This window comes from Choloepus didactylus, chromosome 9 (assembly GCF_015220235.1).
Source record: "Choloepus didactylus isolate mChoDid1 chromosome 9, mChoDid1.pri, whole genome shotgun sequence".
In the NCBI taxonomy this organism is placed as follows: Eukaryota; Metazoa; Chordata; class Mammalia; order Pilosa; family Megalonychidae; genus Choloepus; species Choloepus didactylus.
The window spans coordinates 21032550-21049205 of NC_051315.1; the positions used below are offsets into that span (position 1 = coordinate 21032550).

Genomic DNA, 16656 nt, shown 5'->3' on the forward strand with positions numbered 1-16656 from the left:
CAATAAAATCGATGGGGAGGGGAGAGAGAGAGGATGCAAATAAATAAAATCAGAAATGGGAAAGGGGACATAACTACTGACAACACAGAAATAAAGGAATAATGAGAGGATACTATGAGAAACTATATGCTAATAAATAGACATTTTAGATGAAATGGGCAACTTCCTAGAAAAGCATGAACAACCAACATTGACTAGAGAAGAAACAGACGACCTCAACAAACCAATCACAAGTAGAGATTGAGTCAGCCATCAAAAAGCTCCCAAAAAAGAAAAGTCCGGGACCAGATAGCTTTTCATGTGAATTCTACCAAGTATTCAAGAAAGAATTAGTACCAATCCTGCTCAAACTTTTCAAAAAATTGAAGAGGAGGGAAAGCTAACTAACTCATTCTATGATGCCAATATCACCCTAATACCAAAGCCAGACAAAGATACTACCATAAAAAAAAAAAAATTACAGACCAATCTTTTTAACGAATATAGATGGATGCAAGAATCCTCAACAAAATACTTGCAAATTGAATCCAGCAGCACATTAAAAGAATTACACATGACAAAGTGGGATTTATTCAAGGTATGCAAGGCTGGTTCAACACAAGAAAAATGAATTAATGTAATAAACCACGTCAATAAATCAAAGCAGAAGAACCACACGATCATCTCAATTGATGCAGAAAATGCATCTGACAAAATTCAGCATCTTTCTTGGTGAAAAATTCAAAAAGATAGGAATAGAAGGTACCTTCCTCAATATGATAAAGGTAATAACATCAATATGATATTAGAAACCCAAGCTAACATCATACTCAATGGGGAAAGACTGAATTCTTTCCCTCTAAGATCAGAAACAAGACAAGGATGCCCACTGTCACCACTGTCATTCAATGTTGTGCTGCAAGTTCTAGATAGAACAATTAGGCAAGTAAAAGAAATAAAAGGCATCCAAATTTGAGAGGAAGAAATAAAACTTTCACTGTTTGCAGATGACATGATCCTATATGTAGAAAATTCTGAAAAATCTACAGCTAAGCTACTAGAGCTAATAAATGAATACAACAAAGTGGCAGGCTACAAGATAAACATGCAAAAATCAGCAGTGTTCCTATACACTAGTAATGAGCAACATGTGGAGGAAATCAAGAAAAAAAATACCATTTACAATAGCGATCAAAAGACAAATATTTAGGGATAAATTTAACCAAGACCACAAAAGACCTATATACAGAAAACTATAAGAAACTGCTAAAAGAAATCAGAGAAGAACTAAATAAATGGAAAGACATACATGTTCATGGATTAGAAAACCAAATATAGTTAAGATGCTAATTCTACCTAAAGTGATTTATAGATTCAATGCAATATCAAATAAAATCACAACAACTTACTTTGCAAGAAAAGAAAAACTAACAGCCAAATTTATTTGGTAGGGCAGGGTGCCCTAAGAAGCCAAAAATATCTTGAGAAAAAGGAATGAAGTGGAGGTCTCATATTATCTAACTTTAAAGCATATTACAAAGCTACAGTGGTCAAAAAAGCATGGTACTGACATAAAAATAGATATACCGACCAATGGAATCAAATTGAGTGTTCAGAAATAGACCCTCTCATCTATGGACAATTGATCTTTGATAAGATTGTAAAGCCAATGCAACTGGAACAGAGCAGCCTCTTCAATAATTGGTGTTTGGAGAACTGGAGAATAAGAGTGAAGGAGGACTCTTATCTCACACCATATACAAAAATTAATGCAAAATGGATCAAAGACCTAAACATTAGAGACAAGACCATAAAACTTTTAGAAGAAAATGTAGCAAAATATCTTAAAAAGCTTGTGATAGGAGGTGGTTTCCTAGACCTTACACCCAAAGCGTGAGCAATGAAATTAGAAATAGACAAATGGAATCTCCTCAAAGCTGAACACTTTTGTGCATCAAAGGACTTTGTCAGAAAAGTAAAAAGGCAGCCTACGCAATGGGAGACAATATTTGAAAAACACATACCAGATAAGGGTTAATATTCAGAATATTTAAAGAGATCCTGCAACTCAACAACAAAAAAGACAAACAACCCAATTAAAAAATGGGCAAAATACATGGACAGACACTTTTCTGCAGAGGAAATACAAATAGTTTGAAAACATATGAAAAGATGCTCAACTTCACTGGCTATTAAGGAAATATAAATCAAAACTACAATGAGATACCATCTCACACTTACTAGAATGGCCATTATCCAAAAAACAGAAAACTACAAGTGCTGGAGAGGATGTGGAGAAAGAGGTACAGTTATTCACTGTTGGTGGGAATATAGAATGGTGCAGCTACTCTGAAAGGCAGTGTGGAGGTTCCTCTGGAAGCTAACTATAGAACTGCAATTCCATTACTAGGTACATACTCAGAGGAATTGAAAGTTGAGACATGAACGGACATTTGTAATTTGATGTTTTTTAGCAGTATTATTCATGATTGCCAAGAGATGGAAACAGCCCAAATGTCCATCAACAGATGAGCGGATAAACAAACTGTGGTTTTTACATATGATGGAATATTACACTGTAAGACAGAATAAAGTCACAGAGCATATAACGACATGGATGAACCTTTAGGATGTTATGTTGAATGAAATTAGCCAGAAAAACAAATATCGTATGGTCTCACTAATATGAACTAACATCAGGAGACAGAAAAAGGGTAAACATTTGGCATTTGATGCTGAAGGAGTATAGAATGGTCAACAGGATTGATTGTATAGATCCAGAAATGGATAGCACAAGACTGTGTAACTGTAGCACAGTATTGTAAGTACACTGAACAAAGATGACTGTGAGTATAGCTGAAAGAGAAGGCTAGGGGCATGTATGACACCAGAAGGAAAGATAGACGATAAAGACTGGGACGGTATAACTTAGTGAAACCAAGAGTTGTCAACAATGGTGAGTAAATGTACAAACATAAAAATGTTTTTACATGAGGGAGAACAAATGAATGTCAATTTTGCAAGGTGTTGAAAATGGGATGGTATTAGGAAAAATATAATCAATGCAAACTAGAGTCTTTAGTTAACAGTAACATTATAGTATGCTTCCATTAATTGTAACAAAAGCAATATACCAAAGCTAAATGTGTATGAGAGGGGGATATAAGGGAGGGGTATGGGATTCTTGGTGATGGTAGTGTTCTCTGACCTTCGTATTATTATATTTAATTTTTTTTATTTTCTATTATTCTTATTTTATTTTTTTTTGTAGTAATGAATGTGTTCAAGAGCTGATTGTGCTGATAAATGCACAATTGTATGATTATACAGTGAACTGATTGTACACTGTGGATGATTGATAGTATGTGAATATTTCTCTATAAAATTGCAGGGGAAAATAATAAATAGAAGGATACAAGTTCTGGAGAAACTGTGGAGAGAGGGATGTACCTATTCACTGTTGATGGGGAAGTAGAATGGTGCAGCCCATCTGGAGGACAGTGTGGTAGTTCCACAAGGAGCTAAGTATGGGGTTGTCATAAGGTCCTGCAACCCCATTACTGGTATATACGTGGAAGAACTGAGAGCAGGGATACAAATGGACATTTGCATGCTAGTGTTTATGGCGGGTATTCAGTGGATGAAACTGGCCTAAGGGTATATCAACAGATGAACAGAATGGTGAACCACTGTGGTGTATGCATACAATAGAATACTGAGAGGCTGCAAGAAGGAATGAAGTTGAGGCAAGCAACTAGGTGAATGGACCTTAAGGACAGCATTTTCAGTGAAACAGGTCAGAAATGAAAAGACAAATATAATGCCTCCCTAATACAGATGGATTATAATGTGCAAATTCTGAGAAATGAATCTTAGAGCATAGGTTATCATGGGGAGACTCGTTGTAAAGGTCCCTAGATTGTAAGCTCTTACAGCAGTCACATCTATTCCTGAGTTGTAATGTTTATCTCTAAATTCTGGGATGCTGAGCTCTTTGTGTACAACCGGTCAGTTCCTGGAACTTCGAGTATCTGTGGGACACCGCAGACCAGAGCTAGAGTTCAGCAGTTATGAATGCCAGCATTACCTCATAGGCAAATGTTAAAAAAGCTGAAAAAGAGATCAGACTTCAATTAGAGATATGAATGAAGCTGATCTGTTTAGGACCAAGGCAAATCAGACTAAAGGGTAAAGGATGATACTGATGGTGTTTTAAAACTTCAACTTCTATGTGAGACCAAAGGAAGAGATGTTTATTGTTGCAAAATCTGTATTTTCTGTAGCACACTATCTAATTTAACTTGTACAATCAGTTTATTCAAACACAATAATTACGTGGAACTTTGAATAGGGAGCGAAATCTGGTTGATTTGAACAGGTTAGTGTGATGCTCCGATACATCCCAAAGTAATCTGGGCAGAGAATAAAAATGTATTTGCAAAGCACCCTTGAGGAACTGGGGAAAAACGTAGAAATATTAAACTTCCCCACCTGGGATATTCACAAGCACTGGGGACTATCAATTTAGAGGATTGAGTCTTTGGTCTTGGGACTTGCCCTTATGAAGCTTGTTACTGCAAAGGAGAGGCTAAGCCTACTTATAAATTGTGCCTAAGAGTCACCCCCAGAGAAACCCTTTTGTTGCTCTCTCTCTCTCTAAGCCCACACGACAGGTGAATTCACTGCCCTCCCCCCTACAAGGGACATGAATCCCAGGGGTGTGAATCTCCCTGGCAGTGTGAGAAATGACTCCCAGAGATGAGTGTGGGCCTGGCATCATGGGATTGAGAAAGTCTTCTTGGCCAAAACATGGAAGAGAAATGAAACAAAATAGTTTCAGTGTCTGAGAGATGTCAAATGAAGTAGAAAGGGCATTCTGTAGGTTATTCTTATGTATTATACAGATATGCCTCTTTAGTTTTCAGTGTATTGGAATAGCTAGAAGGAAATACTTGAAACTGTTGAACTGCAACCCAGCAGCCTTGATTCTGGAAGATGAGTGTATAACTATATAGCTCATACAGTGTGACCATGTTATAGTGAAAACCTTGTGGCTAATACTCCCTTTATCCAGTGTATGGGCAGATGAGCAGAAAAATGGGGACAAAAATTAAATGAACAAGGGGGAAAAAGGGATGGGATATTTTAATTATTCTTTTTTCCTTGTATTTTATTTTTATTTTTTGGAGTCATGAAAATTTGCAAAAATTGTGGTGATAAATGCACAACTATATGATAGTGCTGTGAACAACTGATTGTACACTGTGGATCACTGTAAGGTATGTGAATATATCTCAATAAAATTGAATTAAGAAAAAGAAAGCAAAGAGGCAAGCCGCAGAGTGGTAAAATGTATTTGTGACAACTATACCAATTTAGGACTTCTATCTGGGATATATAAAAAACTCCTACAAATTAATATGGAAAAAAGAGAGCTATCCCAAAAGACTTGAAAGACATTGCACCAAAAGAGGATATCCAAGCAGTAAAGAAACATATGAAAAGATTCTCAGTGTTATTATTCAACAAGCAAATGCAAATAAAGCAAAGCAATACTGCTACTACCCACCAGAGTGGCTAAGATGAAAACAGACAAAAAACAGCAAGTGTCCACAAGGACCTGGAGACCATGGAACCCTCATTGGTACAAAGACTTTGCAAAACTGCTTGATGGTATCTACTAAAGGTAGACATATGTATACCCAAGATCCAACACTTCCACTCCTAGAAATATGATCATTAGAAATATGTAAACATGTCTGCTGAAGATATGTACAAGAGGGTTCACGGCCCCAAATTAGAGAATACCCAAATGCCTATCAACAGGTGACTTGATAAATATATTGAGATGTACTCAATATATTTCTATATTGGAATACATAATGGAATATTATATAGTAATGAGAATGAACAATTTACAAGTACTTGCAATAATATAAATATCTCACATATCACATTAAGCAAAAGAAGCCAGAAAAAACAAAAAATAGATATTATACGACTCCACCTATATGAAGATCAAATATGGAAAAAAATATATAAAACAATAGAAATTGGGAAAGTATTTATCCTTGGATGGCAGTGACTGAAGCAGGGAAGAGGGGGATTCTAGGGTTCTTTATCTTGATCTGGGTGCTGGCTACCAGATGTTTTCACTTTGTGAAAAATCAACATGCAGACATGATTGATGCACACTTCCACAAAAAAATTTCAAAACATTAAAGGCACAGTCTCTGTTTTCAAGGAACATACAGTATGATTTTAAACTCAGAGCTCGTAGAGGAAAAACATAAATGCAACAGGTATCGCATCACAATTAGTTCCAATCAGCACCCATTCTGCAAGTTCCAATATTTTAGGAGTGATGGGACACTTTACAAATACAGACAAATATTTCCCCTGCTCTACAGGAGTTTATAACTCAGAGAAAAAGAAGAAATATGATTTAATTTCATGAAATAAAAGAGAGAAGGTGATAGCAGATACTAAATGATTATAAGTGCTGGGGCAGACATCATTGTCTGGGCTGTAGAATTGAGAAAGAAGAAAGGTGGTTGAAGACAGAAATACCCAGGAAGGCCTCATGGTAGAGGAGGGACGTCTAGCACCTGAATTTGCAGTCTGAGGAAAGCAAGGGGAATGATTACAGGGAAGGGGGTACCTGAGGAAATGAGTGGCCACTGGAGGCAAACTAAATGCTCGGAGTGAAGGAGGCAAAGAGGAGCCACTGGGGGAAAAACACTGAACAACAAACTGGATTCCAGTGCTAAAGAAAAAGACATCAACCATACCTGGGCAGAATAATGGCAAGAAAAACACTTGCTGAAAAAAATGTATTTATTCATTTGACAATGTGTATTGACATTTTCTGGAACATTTTTTCCAGACATTGCAATGATGAGGAGTAAAAAATCATTGGAGTACAACGCAACTGTTATTTCTTTAAAAACAAAGAGGACAGAATAGGAGGTATCACAGCACACTGCACAGATCCTCAACGAAAACGCCATGTGTCAAATCCGATACTGTGGCCAGTTTCCAGGACCAGCAGGTGAGACATGATGAGACAATGGCTGACTCAACAATCTTGCTTCCATTTAATTTTCAGGTATATCCTACATAATAATGGTAAGCATCATTTCAGGAAATTATTGCTTTGTGACATATATGAATATACATGTGCATATATACACACATACATACATGCATGCATATTTGTAGTGGGTTGGAATAGAAAATGTATTTCTTACTGTGGTTTGCAGTCAAAAAATTTGAAAAACATTCCTCTGGAAAGCTTCTGTAAAATGCATTTGAACAAGGAGAGGCTTGAGTCTGTGCCAAAGAATATTAAGTGGTAAGGAGATGTGGAATAAATGAATAAGCCAGGTGTTAATCGATATTAAGAGGTTATTCAGACCCTCCATGGTTTGTGCTTAAGTCTTAGGGTTAGTTACTCCTTCCCGGATGCTCTGCTTCCCAGGGGTCCTACATTCCAGCACACCTTTCAATAACATCAAATGAAACTGGAGTTGAACCATTTCCTAGATGAATTCTGTCCATCTGATTTACCTGATTTTGAGACTTTGAAAGCAGACTTATTTATATTGCATATACTATTTAAAGTAACAGTGGTTTGTATTTTAAAACCCTGTCCCATTTAAAAATACCTGTTATCACACAGCCCTGAAGTAAGGAGGTCAAATAACTGGCACTTTGGGGCAGGACTATTAATTGTCTTCTCTTTAAATGACTGTGATAGTCGTCATGTTTCCACGACATTTTCCATTAGTTTTTTTGATTGAGACCATAAATTATTTTATTTATTGAAGACTTAAAATAATATATTTATAAAACTTTATCTGATAGGAAAATAACACCAGAATTCTTCTGAGTTCCTCCAGGGCAATGTAAATCATAGGCTAAGGGACCAGTTGAAGTTAGCATATAAACAATTTTCACTAAATAAATCTAGCTGCAGGGAAGCTTATGGCTATTCTATGGCAGTCCCTTCCTTCTGTCCATCCCATCCTCAAACAGAACCACCCCGGATTCCATCAAACCTCAGGCAACCTGGGCACCACATGAGAAAAGCTGAGGGAGGAAGAGTGTGCTGGACAAAATGGCAGGATTGGAGGCCAGGAGCCCTGCTCTCCAACCCAAATTCTGAAACCAACTTGCCACATGCTCTTGGTCAATGCATTTAAATTTCCGAGGTTTTAGTTTCCTCATTTGTGACATGTGGGGACAAGCCTAGATGCCATCAAGCAACATTTCAGTTTTAACATTCAATTCTACATGCAGTTGGATAATCCACCAGTGTACAGCGGAGACCCTGACACAAGCTGGCCCAGGCCAAGCAGATGTCCTCTCTTGGTGGCTCTGACTTGTTTCCCACCAGGTCAACAGCCCCAACCCCTGCCCTTGGCTTAGATATTTATTCCTTCCTAAATTCCAGTTTATGGATTCTCAGTTCCAAGAGCAATAATCCTCTCCTTGCTAACTGGTTTGGCAATATCCTTGGATGTTTTTCAACTGTCTTCTTTTTTCATTTATTTTTTTTTCCTCAGCAAAGACCCTCAGAGTCTGTCAAGGGAGATACCCCTAAGTTCATCTCTTCTAGCCTATGGGAATCCCTTTTGGTCATTTCTTCCCCCCACCCACCCACTCAACCCATGACCTGTAACACATACCCTCATACCCTCACATGCCCATTTAGTCTGCCCTCCCGGGTGGCAAAATAATTGCCCCAAAGATGCCCATCTGCAAATACCCAGAATCTGTAATACGTTACCTTACATCACAAAAGGGACTTTAAAATGTGATAAGGGATCTTGAGATGAGGAGATTGTCCTATATTATCTGGGAGGGCCCAATGTAATCTACAGGATCTTTATAAGAGGGAGGCAGGAGGAGCCAGAGTCCAAGAAGGAGAGGCACCAATGCCAGCGGAAGTGGGGTGACCCCACTGCTGACGGCGCCCCCTGAGCCGGGACAGCAGGCAGCCCCCAGAAGGTGGAGACAGGGCCAGCTTCTCCCCTAGAGCTCCCGAAGGAAGGCGGACCTGCTGACACCTCAATTCTAGAACTGTAAGACTCGTTTCAGGCTTCTGGTCACCCAAACAGTAAGGTAATAAACGTGTGCTGTTTTAAACCATTCAGTTTGTGGCAATTTGTCACAGCAGCCATGTGAAATTAATATACATGCACAGACTGCTCTGGTCCCTCCATCCCCACCTGAGCTGATCTGACCCACCCTTCCACCCTCTCTTGGGACCTCCGATTTGTCCATCCTGTGCTCAGTGCTAAACAAGGAACAACACAGACTCCAACTCTATGATTAGGAAGTTGACAGTCTAACAAGAAAGTCCAACCTGCAACCAGGAAAACCACAAATGGGCTGAGAGCCAAAAAGGGGGCAGGTGGAGCAGGAGAACCCAGGACAATGGGCAAGGACGGAGGATGTAGGGAGGGTCCTGACCCAGTCTGGAAATGGAGAGACATTAAGCTAAGATGTGCACAATGAGGAAGCCTTAGCCAGGAGAAGGGAGAGAGGTGGGCCAGCCCTGAGCTTTCCCACAGAGGAAGAGGATGGGGGAAAAGGGAAGCCAGAGGAGAAGGTAGGGTCCGGTCAAGCAGAACTCCCAGGCGAGAGCAAAGATATATCCATATTCTTTTATATCACTCTAGGGGAAGAGATTTTAAATAGGGGAGTGTCCAGATAACTGACAACATCAGGTTCCTAAGATGACATAAGGGAATGGGCCTCTGATTCCAAAGAAAGCACTGGGTTCAAGGTTTGGATGAAAAGTGCAAAGGCTCCCCAGGAGGGAGTTCACGGGAAGCCACAGCCACATTCCAGACCTTTTGCAGAAACAAGTTCACCACTGATTGGTGCTCCAAGGAAGTGGAACAAGGGAGAGATAACACACGTGGAGAATTAGGAGGCATGCAGCCAGGCCTGCCGGGGGAAGGTCAAGCCCACGCAGGGCCTTGACCTGGGGCTGGGCTAGCTGGTGAGCTGCCCAGGCCCTGAGGGAGTGGGCACAGGCAGGACCGGGAGGCCACTTCCCCCACTTCCCATGTCACCTCAGGTCAGAGCCCTGGATGGCTGAGCACTGGGGCCCACACTTGGCGTCGACACGGGAACAGACCTGACATTTTCCTTGACTGAGTTCACAGCTCAGCAGCGGAGAGGCACCTGGGCACACACCTCCATGTAAGGCGTGCTGAAAGGCCCTGCCCAACGTGCCTCCCGAAACAGCAAGGGAAAGCAGAGTACGTGGCCATCTGCTTCTGAGGTGGCTCTTCAGGCTAAACAGGCTCTCCTCTGCTGGGAATCCCTCTGCTATTTCATTACCCCATGGAAAAGAACCAACATTGGAAACACATTCCCTCCGGTTTATTTTTTTTAGCCTTTAAAGCAAATATCTGCTGTGAGTCACAGTTGGAGCAGTGGCACAGGAAACAGGCAAATGTGTGTTTTTTGACCCACTGCACCTCGCCCCCCCCCCCCAAGTTGGGGTCAGACGCTGCATGAAGGGGCTGGTCCTTATTCAGTGATTTGGTTTTGACCTCACCCCAGGCACGGAGAGTTCTGGGGGACAACCACACTACACCCAGCATCCAGCACACAGCAGATGCCCAAAAAGTACGTAAAATCTTTCATTACTGAGTATGCAAGACACCATACCACACTTAAGCCTAAAGCAGAAGTTTGCTATGCAGTAAGAATTAAGAGGTGAGGTTTAGAAAATGCAAATGAGATCAGTATATAAAAAGAAACCTGAACTTTAACTTCTTATTTTTTTAATAAGAGAAGTTGCAGGTTTAAAGAAAACTCATTCAGAAAGTTCAGAGCTCCCATATACACTATACACTACACACACACACACACACACACACACACACACACACACACACAGTTTTTCCTATTATAACACTTTGCTTTCTTGTGGTACCTTTGTTACAAACAATGAAACAATATTACTACAATTACACTATTAACCATAGCCCAGAATTTACATTAGGAATCACTGCCTGTGTTGTACAGTTTCATGTATATTTTGTTTTTTTTTTAAATCTGGTAACATACATACATCCTAAAATTTCCCCTTTTAACCATATTTTAATATACTATTCAGTGGTGTTAATTACATTCACAATGTTGTGCTACCATCACCACCATCTATTACCAAGATTTTTCCATCACCACAAATAAAAACTCTGTACTAAAAAATATGGAATGCTTCCCAAATGTGCATGTCATCCTTGTGCAGGGGCCATGCTGATCTTCTCTGTATTGTTCCAATTTTAGTATATGTGCTGCTGAAGAGAGCACTTAATGTTTATTTTTAAAAGCTTATTCTTTTTAATGAGCAATGAGGACCAGACATGACACAAATGCATTTTTCTTCCCCATGGGTTATAAACTACATTTTGTTTATTTGAGCAGTTCTCTGAAACTATGCCCTTAGACTTGGAAACTATGAGGAAGCATGCCTTGGGCACAACCCAACGAAATATTATTTTAATTTCTTTAAGAAAAAATTATTTCGCTGATCTTTAGTTCAAGAATCAGATTCGTGCAGCGTAGGGGACAGGTGGCTGCAGAGAGCTGAGAATGACTTTCCAATACCTGAAGCATCAATATTCAGAGAATGATGACATTCTAATCCCCACATCTCCCGATTAAACAAACAAGAGAACAGAAGCTTGGCTTTCAGAGGGGAGAGATGTTTATTAGCAATGAGGAGAGAGTTCCTGGCAGTCAAGGTTACTTAGAAAAGCTATAAAATAACTTTCCCCAGAGGGCTTTAGAAAGAAGAAATAAACTCATTTGCTCGCATTGGGTTTGATGTAACCCTGCCCAGGAGCGGGTGAAGAGAGGAGAGGCTCTGTGAGTTTCCAGCCCCTCAACAGGGCTCTATTTCTGTTCACAACCATGCCAGCACACAAAAGCACACCCTCCTGACAGCACCACAGCTCAGAGATGTGCCCTCACTGGCTGAAGGTGCATTGCAGCACCACCAGGAACTATCAAATCAGACTAGCAGGGCACGGCTGCTGGGAAACAGTGGTTTTTTAAATTGTCAGCGGTGCACTTCTTCTCCCCCGTCATCGATTCAGGCAAAAGAAGGTAGACCAAGATGTTTCTACATCCTTGGGCGAGGGATCTCAGCCATCCCCTTTACAGACCCGAAGGTTTTAAGGCCAGAGTTGGGCTCCTCAGGAGCACATCAAATACAAATAGAGAAAGCTTTTCTTTCACGCCAGCCCAGAACAGGGTGCAGAGAGGTCCTAAAGTCCTAGAACATGCCGCCTGCAAATTTAGACCGGCGACTTACTGTTGCTGGTGGGATTTGCTCCAATGCCAAGAATAATCTTCTAAAGCAGCCTTTTAAAAAGCAAATCACAAACCTTTATAGTCCTCCTTTAGCAGGAAGTGACCCCTGAAAGGGTCTGCAGTCCGGCCCTTCCGTGGTGTGTGAGGTGAGGGTTTTGCAGGCTGCCTCCGGGACAGAGGCGTCCATTCACGTCACTCATCCTCTTACAGAATAACGAGTACTGTGTTTCGGGGCAAAGATGCCAACCTTTCCAAAGTCCCCTCTCTCTGAAGTGGGCAGCCATAGCAGAGGTCCTGAGGGGAGCCAGGCAACCCAGCCCCAATTTTTCCACTCATTTGTGATGGCACGGAGAATGCTCAAAGCACTTCAAGATATAATCCATGCTCAGCTCTGTGCCTGAAAAGAGCAGATTACTTAAGAAATATAGGAGAAAAATTAACATGTCCTGGATCCTATTATATGCCAGGCACACTGCTGGACCCTTACGGAGCTTACTTCATTGAACACTGATGACAAGCCTAGGAAACAGTTAAAGAAAGTGTAAGTCTTCCCTATTCTGCAGAAGAGACAGTATAGCCCAGCAATAAAGCAAACAAAGGGTGGAACATGGAGAAGTTAAATGGTGGAATTCACAAGGGTAGGAAGTGGCAGAATTAGGAAAGAAATTAAAAGCCCATGCCCCCTCTATTACTCTACACTTCCTTTCTACATCTTCCCCTCATTAGAATCCCTCACTCCCCATTTCATCACATTTATCCTTGAAGGAATCAAGATCAGGAAGCAACATCCCAGATGCAGAAGTCCTGGGTTGGAACTTGGGTCCTGCCTTTTTTCGAGCTGTGTCACTGGAAAGGTCATTTAAACTCCAAGTCTCAGTTTCTTTGTCTGTGAAATGGGGACGTTAAGTCAAAAGTATATGGCTTACAGTGACAGAAAAAAAGGAAAATACATGGAAAACTAGTCAAAAAGTATAAATGTGAATGTGAAGAGGTATTGTCAGAAAATGAATGAAGAACCCATGTCAGTTTGCACCACTGGCTCCTCTATCACATGGACCTCACGGTGAGAGAAGAAGCTGAACTCCAGTGTGTTCTTCAAGAGAGCAACCAGGATGTGCGGCCCCCATCAACTCTGGGAGTGACAACTAGGGGCAGAAATCCTCCTCTCACAGGCAGAGGATTGGAGTTATCTCATTCACGACCCCACTGCAAAAGCCTGAGAAAGATTTCCCTAAAAACTTCTAGATATTGATGACTGTGGTAGATGGTCTCCAAAGACGGCCTCCCAATTAACCATCCTCCTGTTTTTCGTGCTGTGTATACTCCCTTCCTACAATGAAAATGGGCTAGCTGGATGACTGACTATAACCAATAGAATATGGCGAAACGGCTGTGCAAGTTCCAGGACTAAGCCTTAAGAAGTTCTAGCAGCTTCTGTCTTTGACCATGTAAGAAGACCAGCTGGAGAGTCCATGTGGCGAGAGTGCATGGAGAAAGAGAGAGAGAGACCCAGCCATCCCATAACCCCAGCTGCACCCGGCCTTCCAGTCATCCCACCAAAGCCCCAGGCATGTGAGTGAGCCATCCTGGATATGACAGTCTAGTGGAGCCTCCAGATGCCTGCAGACCCAGGCAACTTCCCAAGGAGCAGAAGAAACACCCAGCTCAACCCCACCAACTTACATATTTGTGAGAAAGAATATAGTGGTAGTTGTTTTATACCCTAAATTGGGGGATTTTTTTTTTTAATTTTATTTTACAATAGAGAACAGTAGCAATGAGGGAACTGGAACTAGCACAGTCACACCTACCATATTCTATTGTTTATAATGAGTTTTTGGTCTCACCTTCCACATGCATCACCTCATTTAATCTTCACTGTGATAGTTCAAGATGGGCATTAGGACACCATTTTAATCACAAGTCTGGGTGAGGTTAAGGATGTTATCCAAGGTCAGGGAGTGATGGATTAGAAACCCAGCTGTGACTAAGAAGCTCATTCGAAATTTCAATAACCGTGTTATGCTTTTTTTGCAAAAGATATTACAGAATTATTGGTTTTTGATAGAGAGTTGAGAACTGGGTTGAACAACCAAACAAGTGCTGCCAATTAATCAAATACTTACTTTAAACAATATATATGCAAGTGATGTGTTACAGCAAAAGTGGCTTCCAACTAGGAGACTGGAAACTTGTTACTAGTTCTGAGTCAGTCATTAACTGAGAGAAATTGAACAAGCAATTGGACTACTCAAAAAAGTTTCGTTTTATAAAACATGAAAATAACACAATGACCTTCTTAGATTTGGGAGGTTGTCATGGTATCAAAATGAAATATTGTTAAAAAGGACTTTTGCAAACACAAAAATCCTATATACATGTGAAACATTGTTATGAATTAATGTGAGGTTTCACCACTTCATAGTTATCACAGAAGTTCTCAGTTCAAAATGATTTATATTTCCCTGCATCCTTCCAGGATAAATGTTTAAATAAATTGTTTTGTTTCCAGAGCTTTGGGACATATCACTTTTTTAAAAATTGGAAATACAATGAACTTAAAGACAACTATTTAATACATCAATTCTTTACTAACATTTTTGGAGGCAAAGCCATGAAAGGCAGCAACCCTTTGGCTTCTAGTGAATAGCCAATTCCCCATCCCACTGACTCACTGACTCATTTGAGTTTTGTTCCTGGGGAAAAGAAAGAAGGTGTAAGTGAAGGCATCAGATGTGTCTCAAAAAGAATCACAGTCCTGACAAAGGCAAAGAGAGGAGCCTCCAGGGATGCAGGGATGAGGCACAAAATAGATAATGGCTACATTATTGTCTTGCAAGAAGACACTATACGAAGTTATCTCTTCTGTTAAATGAAAAGAGATGTAAGAATTCTCATAGGGGAAGCTCTGCCACACAGTGGGCAGTGGTGCATCAGCTCAGAGTCCTCTGAAGCCATTTCCCAGTATTCTTTCTTTCAGTGGCTTTTATTGTGTTTCGGAAACCACACAGTGTCACCGGTAGCCTCACCAGTTTACACAACATTCTCTCATTGGAGGTAAAACCTAGTATCCAAATGAGATGATAAATATATAAAGCTTAAATTCTACAATTAAATATAAATTTTTATTAATGAACAAACTATGTGCCAACTTCTAGTTTGAAATGACAGGTGATAAGAAACATGCTTTCTCTTAAAGATTTAAAGTGATGTTCTTCGAAGGCCAAAAACATAAGGACAAAGTATTTCCTAGCTTATCAATAAACTAAATATTGTGGTTTCTCTTTCAAAGTAGAAGGAACAATGGCCAAATTAAGACAAAAAGAAAGAACGCCGTCTAATATCATAATGGAAGTTTTTAAGTAAACCAAAGATAAAGTTGAAAATATAATCCAATCTATCTTAGTTTGAATTGTGACAGTTTCTAGACAATGATACTAATCTCTGTGCTAGCATAATATGCATACTCCATGTGTATGCTGACACTTACGTGACATATTCTCATTAGTTCGTTGAGTGAAAGGGAACCCCTCCACTCTTCTTAATTCATTCTAGTTAACATAAAATCAAAGCTATCAGCAGGCATCTAAATAAAACCCTTCATTAAAATTAAGAACTCCATGTGGGAAAAAGTGTGCCCCCCAAATAACAAGTAAGCATCGAGTGAGTAAAGTTGATTATGGTCACTCTTACAATTGTTTTATTATTATAAATATGAATAATACACTGTTCATGTTCATTTTTATTTTTACCAAAATAAAAATTCTCTGAAAAAATTTTCATAAAACTACATAGAAAAAGGCAGGGTCAGTATTCTCACAAGCATATTCAATTTGTGGTTAAAAAAAAATAAGAACGATAAACAAAAAATACCTTGAGTATATTGTAACCATCTAATTAGAAAATGAATATGTCCACATGAAGCAGTAGAGGCATTTCATTATCTTACATTTTTTGGCTATAATTACACAGTTAATACAATGAAAGAAATGTATCTCGTAGTTTAAAACAAAGCCAAAGTTCTCATTTAAATCTAGCCCACTAGAGGCCATTCATTGGCAACTGTGCCCTGACAGCAGTCTCCTTCTATGCTGTGCCCTCTCTGCTGTCCTCATCCCCCACGCATCTCTCTTAAATTCCTGTGGGCAACAGAAGGCCATTTCATCCCAGCCACTAACTAACCAAACAATACCGATGGCTCGACAAGGGGGCAGAGACAGAGAAGGGCCCTGCTTTACCCCCACCCCCACCCCGTCACCATCAGAGAGGCACACACAATCACTACTCACAAAAGAAAAGGAAGAGATTTGGCAATTATATGGCCAATTTAACCAA

General features: G+C 40.1%; 1 protein-coding gene and 1 non-coding gene across 11 annotated transcripts in view; both read right to left on the bottom strand.

Moving 5' to 3' along the window:
• NCKAP5 (NCK associated protein 5) overlaps positions 1–16656 on the bottom strand; it is a 1340286-nt gene that overhangs the window by 577489 nt on the left and 746141 nt on the right. The gene's annotated exons all lie outside the window — the stretch shown is intronic.
• On the bottom strand, positions 11210–11316 carry LOC119545057. The gene has a single exon (XR_005219034.1). It is a non-coding gene; the product is annotated as a U6 spliceosomal RNA (small nuclear RNA).